Source organism: Cebidichthys violaceus, unplaced genomic scaffold (genome assembly GCF_023349555.1).
Source record: "Cebidichthys violaceus isolate CVI_PGR_0920_01 unplaced genomic scaffold, fCebVio1.0.p SCAF_168, whole genome shotgun sequence".
NCBI lineage: Eukaryota > Metazoa > Chordata > Actinopteri > Perciformes > Stichaeidae > Cebidichthys > Cebidichthys violaceus.
In genome coordinates, this window is record NW_027176338.1 from 105,001 (window position 1) to 112,500 (window position 7,500).

Consider the following 7,500-nt stretch of genomic DNA (forward strand, 5'->3'; position numbering starts at 1 on the left):
GGATAGGTGCCTGATTTCCGGGTGTGGATGAGTGGATGAGGCTGGTGCTGTGTGAGTGCTTTTCTCACACTTTCTCCCACTATTTCGGTCTGCTTTAAGCAGAGGTGATGGAGGGTGACCAGGGGGATGCTGCGGAGGTCCTGTGGCCGGGAAAGGTGCCTTATTTCCGGGTGTGGATGAGTGGATGAGGCTGGTGCTGTGGGAGTGCTTTTCTCACACTTTCTCCCACTATTTCGGTCTGCTTTAAGCAGAGGTGATGCTGGGTGACCAGGGGGGTGCTGCGGAGGTCCTGTGGCCGGGAAAGGTGCCTGATTTCCGGGTGTGGATGAGTGGATGAGGCTGGTGCTGTGGGAGTGCTTTTCACACACTTTCTCCCACTATTTTGGTCTGCTTTAAGCAGAGGTGATGGAGGGTGACCAGGGGGATGCTGCGGAGGTCCTGTGGCCGGGATAGGTGCCTGATTTCCGGGTGTGGATGAGTGGATGAGGCTGGTGCTGTGTGAGTGCTTTTCACACACTTTCTCCCACTATTTCGGGTTGCTTTAAGCAGAGGTGATGCTGGGTGACCAGGGAGATGCTGCGGAGGTCCTGTGGCCGGGAAAGGTGCCTGATTTCCGGGTGTGGATGAGTGGATGAGGCTGGTGCTGTGGGAGTGCTTTTCACACACTTTCTCCCACTATTTCGGTCTGCTTTAAGCAGAGGTGATGGAGGGTGACCAGGGGGATGCTGCGGAGGTCCTGTGGCCGGGATAGGTGCCTGATTTCCGGGTGTGGATGAGTGGATGAGGCTGGTGCTGTGTGAGTGCTTTTCACACACTTTCTCCCACTATTTCGGGTTGCTTTAAGCAGAGGTGATGCTGGGTGACCAGGGAGATGCTGCGGAGGTCCTGTGGCCGGGATAGGTGCCTTATTTCCGGGTGTGGATGAGATGAGAGTGGGGGTGCTTTCCACACCCGAATTTATCCTTTCTCCCCTTCTGTTTTTCGGACCCTTTTGTGTCAGTGTTGCTGGGTGCCAGGGGGATGCTGTGGAGGTGTTTTATCCGGAAAAAGTGCTTTTTTCCGGGCGTGAGCGAGATGTGTGTCTGGGTGCTCTTCAGCCCGGACTTTGCCTTTCTCACCCTTCTTTTTTCAGGCCCTTTTGTGGCAGTGTTGCTGGGTGCCAGGGGGATGCTCTGGAGGAGGCCCACCCGGAAAAAGTGCTGTTTTCCGGGTGTGGGTGAGATGAGAGTGGGTGTGCTTTCCACGCCCGAATTTATCCTTTCTCACCCTCCGTTTTTCGGGCCCTTTTGTGTCAGTGTTGCTGGGTGCCAGGGGGATGCTCTGGATGTGAGTCACCCGGAAAAAGTGCCATTTTCCGGGCGTGAGCGAGATGTGTGTCTGGGTGCTTTTCAGCCCAAACTTACCCTTTTTCACCCTCTTTTTTTCGGGTCCTTTTGTGGGAGTGTTGCTGGGTGCCAGGGGGTTGCTCTGGAGGAGGCCCACCCGGAAAAAGTGCTGTTTTCCGGGTGTGAGTGAGATGAGAGTGGGGGTGCTTTCCACGCCCGAATTTACCCTTTCTCACCATCCGTTTTTCGGGCCCTTTTGTGGGAGTGTTGGGGGGAGCCCAGGGGATGCTCTGGAGGTGAGTCACCCGGAAAAAGTGCTGTTTTCCGGGCGTGAGCGAGATGTGTGTCTGGGTGCTTTTCAGCCCGAACTTACCCTTTCCCACCCTCTTTTTTTCGGGTCATTTTGTGGGAGTGTTGGGGGGAGCCCAAGGGATGCTCTGGAAGAGGCCCACCCGGAAAAAGTGCTGTTTTCCGGGTGTGGGTGAGATGAGAGTGGGGGTGCTTTCCACGCCCGAATTTACCCTTTCTCACCATCCGTTTTTCGGGCCCTTTTGTGGGAGTGTTGGGGGGAGCCCAGGGGATGCTCTGGAGGTGAGTCACCCGGAAAAAGTGCTGTTTTCCGGGCGTGAGCGAGATGTGTGTCTGGGTGCTTTTCAGCCCAAACTTACCCTTTCCCACCCTCTTTTTTTCGGGTCATTTTGTGGGAGTGTTGGGGGGAGCCCAAGGGATGCTCTGGAAGAGGCCCACCCGGAAAAAGTGCTGTTTTCCGGGTGTGGGTGAGATGAGAGTGGGGGTGCTTTCCACGCCCGAATTTACCCTTTCTCACCATCCGTTTTTCGGGCCCTTTTGTGGGAGTGTTGGGGGGAGCCCAGGGGATGCTCTGGAGGTGAGTCACCCGGAAAAAGTGCTGTTTTCCGGGCGTGAGCGAGATGTGTGTCTGGGTGCTTTTCAGCCCGAACTTACCCTTTCCCACCCTCTTTTTTTCGGGTCATTTTGTGGGAGTGCTGGGGGGAGCCCAAGGGATGCTCTGGAAGAGGCCCACCCGGAAAAAGTGCTGTTTTCCGGGTGTGGGTGAGATGAGAGTGGGGGTGCTTTCCACGCCCGAATTTACCCTTTCTCACCATCCGTTTTTCGGGCCCTTTTGTGGGAGTGTTGGGGGGAGCCCAGGGGATGCTCTGGAGGTGAGTCACCCGGAAAAAGTGCTGTTTTCCGGGCGTGAGCGAGATGTGTGTCTGGGTGCTTTTCAGCCCGAACTTACCCTTTCCCACCCTCTTTTTTTCGGGTCATTTTGTGGGAGTGTTGGGGGGAGCCCAAGGGATGCTCTGGAAGAGGCCCACCCGGAAAAAGTGCTGTTTTCCGGGTGTGGGTGAGATGAGAGTGGGGGTGCTTTCCACGCCCGAATTTACCCTTTCTCACCATCCGTTTTTCGGGCCCTTTTGTGGGAGTGTTGGGGGGAGCCCAGGGGATGCTCTGGAGGTGAGTCACCCGGAAAAAGTGCTGTTTTCCGGGCGTGAGCGAGATGTGTGTCTGGGTGCTTTTCAGCCCAAACTTACCCTTTCCCACCCTCTTTTTTTCGGGTCATTTTGTGGGAGTGTTGGGGGGAGCCCAAGGGATGCTCTGGAAGAGGCCCACCCGGAAAAAGTGCTGTTTTCCGGGTGTGGGTGAGATGAGAGTGGGGGTGCTTTCCACGCCCGAATTTACCCTTTCTCACCATCCGTTTTTCGGGCCCTTTTGTGGGAGTGTTGGGGGGAGCCCAGGGGATGCTCTGGAGGTGAGTCACCCGGAAAAAGTGCTGTTTTCCGGGCGTGAGCGAGATGTGTGTCTGGGTGCTTTTCAGCCCGAACTTACCCTTTCCCACCCTCTTTTTTTCGGGTCATTTTGTGGGAGTGCTGGGGGGAGCCCAAGGGATGCTCTGGAAGAGGCCCACCCGGAAAAAGTGCTGTTTTCCGGGTGTGGGTGAGATGAGAGTGGGGGTGCTTTCCACGCCCGAATTTACCCTTTCTCACCATCCGTTTTTCGGGCCCTTTTGTGGGAGTGTTGGGGGGAGCCCAGGGGATGCTCTGGAGGTGAGTCACCCGGAAAAAGTGCTGTTTTCCGGGCGTGAGCGAGATGTGTGTCTGGGTGCTTTTCAGCCCGAACTTACCCTTTCCCACCCTCTTTTTTTCGGGTCATTTTGTGGGAGTGTTGGGGGGAGCCCAAGGGATGCTCTGGAAGAGGCCCACCCGGAAAAAGTGCTGTTTTCCGGGTGTGGGTGAGATGAGAGTGGGGGTGCTTTCCACGCCCGAATTTACCCTTTCTCACCATCCGTTTTTCGGGCCCTCTTGTGGCAGTGTTGGCAGGGGCCTAGGGGATGCGGTGGAGGTCAAAGATCCGGGAAATGTGCCCCCTTTCCCTGGTAAATGACGTCCAGGGCGCTGTCCGTGGTGCTGTCCATGGTGCTGATGTTGCTACGTGAGCTAATGCCCGGAAAAAGCGCCCTAAACTGGGATGATGAGAGAGAGAGAGAGAGAGAGAGAGAGAGAGAGAGAGAGAGAGAGAGAGAGAGAGAGAGAGAGAGAGGGCATGGAGCAGCAGTCGGAGGCATCCCAGGGAGAGAGGCATGCTCTGGGGCACGAAAATCCCGGAAAAAGGAAGAAAAAGGGAAAAAAAACCCAGCCGCGTATGTGACGTGACTCTAGGCAACACGAAGCGCTGAAGGCTTCAGCGCTTCGTTGAGTCGCAAGAGTTCCAGGGGCGTAAAAGTCAGAAAAACGCCAAAGTGTCTCTAGGCAACACGAAGCGCTGAAGGCTTCAGCGCTTCGCTGACTCGCAAGAGTTCCAGGGGCGTAAAACCCAGCAAAACGCCAAAGTGTTTCTAGGCAACACGAAGCGCTGAAGGCTTCAGCGCTTCGCTGACTTGCAAGAATTCCAGGGGCGCGAACCTCCAAAAAACGACAGAGTGTCTCTAGGCAAAAACCAATAAGCGCTGAAGCCTTCAGCGCTTATTGGTTTTTGCCTATCCCGATGTGACCACTTTTGGTAGGGGGTAACCAAGCCACCTTGCGCACATTTTGTGAAACCGGTTTTTCAAAAATCTGTCTATCATGAAAAGACAGCGACAGCTTTACTACAAGAAGGCCGGAAAAGTGAAGGCACCACGGAGATAATTTCGGCCCGACTCCCGGTTACCAGGGCGGCAAAGACAGGCGACAACGCGGAAGTACTTTATCCGATTTAAAGCCATTATGCTCGGCCTATGTGATCCGATTTTTTGACGGACAACAGCGGTGTGTTGCGGACGTCTCTTCCCCGCGAATGGAGCGTTCTGGCTGGGCCTGGGAGATCCGAGTTTTGACGGACAACAGCGGAGTGTTGCGGGGAAGCGCTGCCTTAGAAAATGACTTTCAAACGGATTAACTGATTATGTTAACGGCCTCTTTACGCGCGTCCTCCAGGCAGTTACAACGACTGTTTCTGGAGGAGGCTTTGCCTCGGATTGTGAATTTAAAACGGATTGACAGATGACGTTAACGGCCTCTTTACGCACGTCCTCCAGACAAATATAGCGACTGTTTCTGGAGGAGGCTTTGCCTCGGATTGTGAATTTAAAACGGATTGACAGATGACGTTAACGGCCTCTTTACGCGCGTCCTCCAGACTGTCACAGCGGCTGTTTGTGGAGGATTTTTGACCCAGCATTATGTCAATAAAACGGATTAAATTATGATGTGTACGGCCTCTTTACGCACGTCCTCCAGACAGTTACAGCGACTGTTTCTGGAGAATGCTTTCCCTCAGATTGTGAATTTAAAACGGATTGACAGATGACGTTAACAGCCTCTTTACGCACGTCCTCCAGACAGTTATAGCGGCTGTTTGCGGAGGATTTTTGACCCAGCATTATGTCAATACAACGGATTAAATTATGATGTGTACGGCCTCTTTACGCACGTCCTCCAGACTGTCACAGCGACTGTTTCTGGAGGATGCTTTCCCTCAGATTGTGAGCTCAAAACGGATGGACAGATGACAATAACAGCCTCTTTACGCACGTCCTCCAGACAGTTATAGCGGCTGTTTGTGGAGGAGGCTTTGCCTCGGATTGTGAATTTAAAACGGATTGACAGATGACGTTAACGGCCTCTTTACGCACGTCCTCCAGACAGTTATAGCGGCTGTTGCTGGAGGATGTTTCGCCTCACATTGTGAGCTTTAAACGGACTCTCTCGCCACATTAACGGCCTCTTTACGCACGTCCTCCAGACAGTTATAGCGACTGTTTCTGGAGGAGGCTTTGCCTCGGATTGTGAATTTAAAACGGATTGACAGATGACGTTAACGGCCTCTTTACGCACGTCCTCCAGACAGTTATAGCGGCTGTTGCTGGAGGATGTTTCGCCTCACATTGTGAGCTTTAAACGGACTCTCTCGCCACATTAACGGCCTCTTTACGCACGTCCTCCAGACAGTTATAGCGACTGTTTCTGGAGGAGGCTTTGCCTCGGATTGTGAATTTAAAACGGATTGACAGATGACGTTAACGGCCTCTTTACGCACGTCCTCCAGACAGTTATAGCGGCTGTTGCTGGAGGATGTTTCGCCTCACATTGTGAGCTTTAAACGGACTCTCTCGCCACATTAACGGCCTCTTTACGCACGTCCTCCAGACAGTTATAGCGGCTGTTTGCGGAGGATTTTTGACCCAGCATTATGTCAATACAACGGATTGAATTATGATGTGTACGGCCTCTTTACGCACGTCCTCCAGACTGTCACAGCGACTGTTTCTGGAGGATGCTTTCCCTCAGATTGTGAGCTCAAAACGGATTGACAGATGACAATAACAGCCTCTTTACGCACGTCCTCCAGACAGTTATAGTGGCTGTTGCTGGAGGATGTTTCGCCTCACATTGTGAGCTTTAAACGGACTCTCTCGCCACACTAACGGCCTCTTTACGCACGTCCTCCAGACAGTTATAGCGACTGTTTCTGGAGGAGGCTTTGCCTCGGATTGTGAATTTAAAACGGATTGACAGATGACGTTAACGGCCTCTTTACGCACGTCCTCCAGACAGTTATAGCGGCTGTTGCTGGAGGATGTTTCGCCTCACATTGTGAGCTTTAAACGGACTCTCTCTCGCCACATTAACGGCCTCTTTACGCACGTCCTCCAGACAGTTATAGCGACTGTTTCTGGAGGAGGCTTTGCCTCGGATTGTGAATTTAAAACGGATTGACAGATGACGTTAACGGCCTCTTTACGCACATCCTCCAGACAGTTATAGCGGCTGTTGCTGGAGGATGTTTCGCCTCACATTGTGAGCTTAAAACGGACTCTCTCGCCACATTAACGGCCTCTTTACTCACGTCCTCCAGACTGTCACAGCGACTGTTTCTGGAGGATGCTTTCCCTCAGATTGTGAGCTCAAAACGGATTGACAGATGACAATAACAGCCTCTTTACGCACGTCCTCCAGACAGTTATAGCGGCTGTTTGTGGAGGAGGCTTTGCCTCGGATTGTGAATTTAAAACGGATTGACAGATGACGTTAACGGCCTCTTTACGCACGTCCTCCAGACAGTTATAGCGGCTGTTGCTGGAGGATGTTTCGCCTCACATTGTGAGCTTTAAACGGACTCTCTCGCCACATTAACGGCCTCTTTACGCACGTCCTCCAGACAGTTATAGCGACTGTTTCTGGAGGATGCTTTCCCTCAGATTGTGAGCTCAAAACGGATTGACAGATGACAATAACAGCCTCTTTACGCGCGTCCTCCAGACTGTCACAGCGACTGTTTCTGGAGGATGCTTTCCCTCAGATTGTGAGCTCAAAACGGATTGACAGATGATAATAACAGCCTCTTTACGCGCGTCCTCCAGACTGTCACAGCGACTGTTTCTGGAGGATGCTTTCCCTCAGATTGTGAGCTCAAAACGGATTGACAGATGACAATAACAGCCTCTTTACGCGCGTCCTCCAGACTGTCACAGCGACTGTTTCTGGAGGGTGCTTTCCCTCAGATTGTGATCTTAAAACGGATTGACAGATGACAATAACAGCCTCTTTACGCACGTCCTCCAGACAGTTACAGCGGCTGTTTGCGGAGGATTTTTGACCCAGCATTATGTCAATAAAACGGATTAAATTATGATGTGTACGGCCTCTTTACGCACGTCCTCCAGACAGTTACAGCG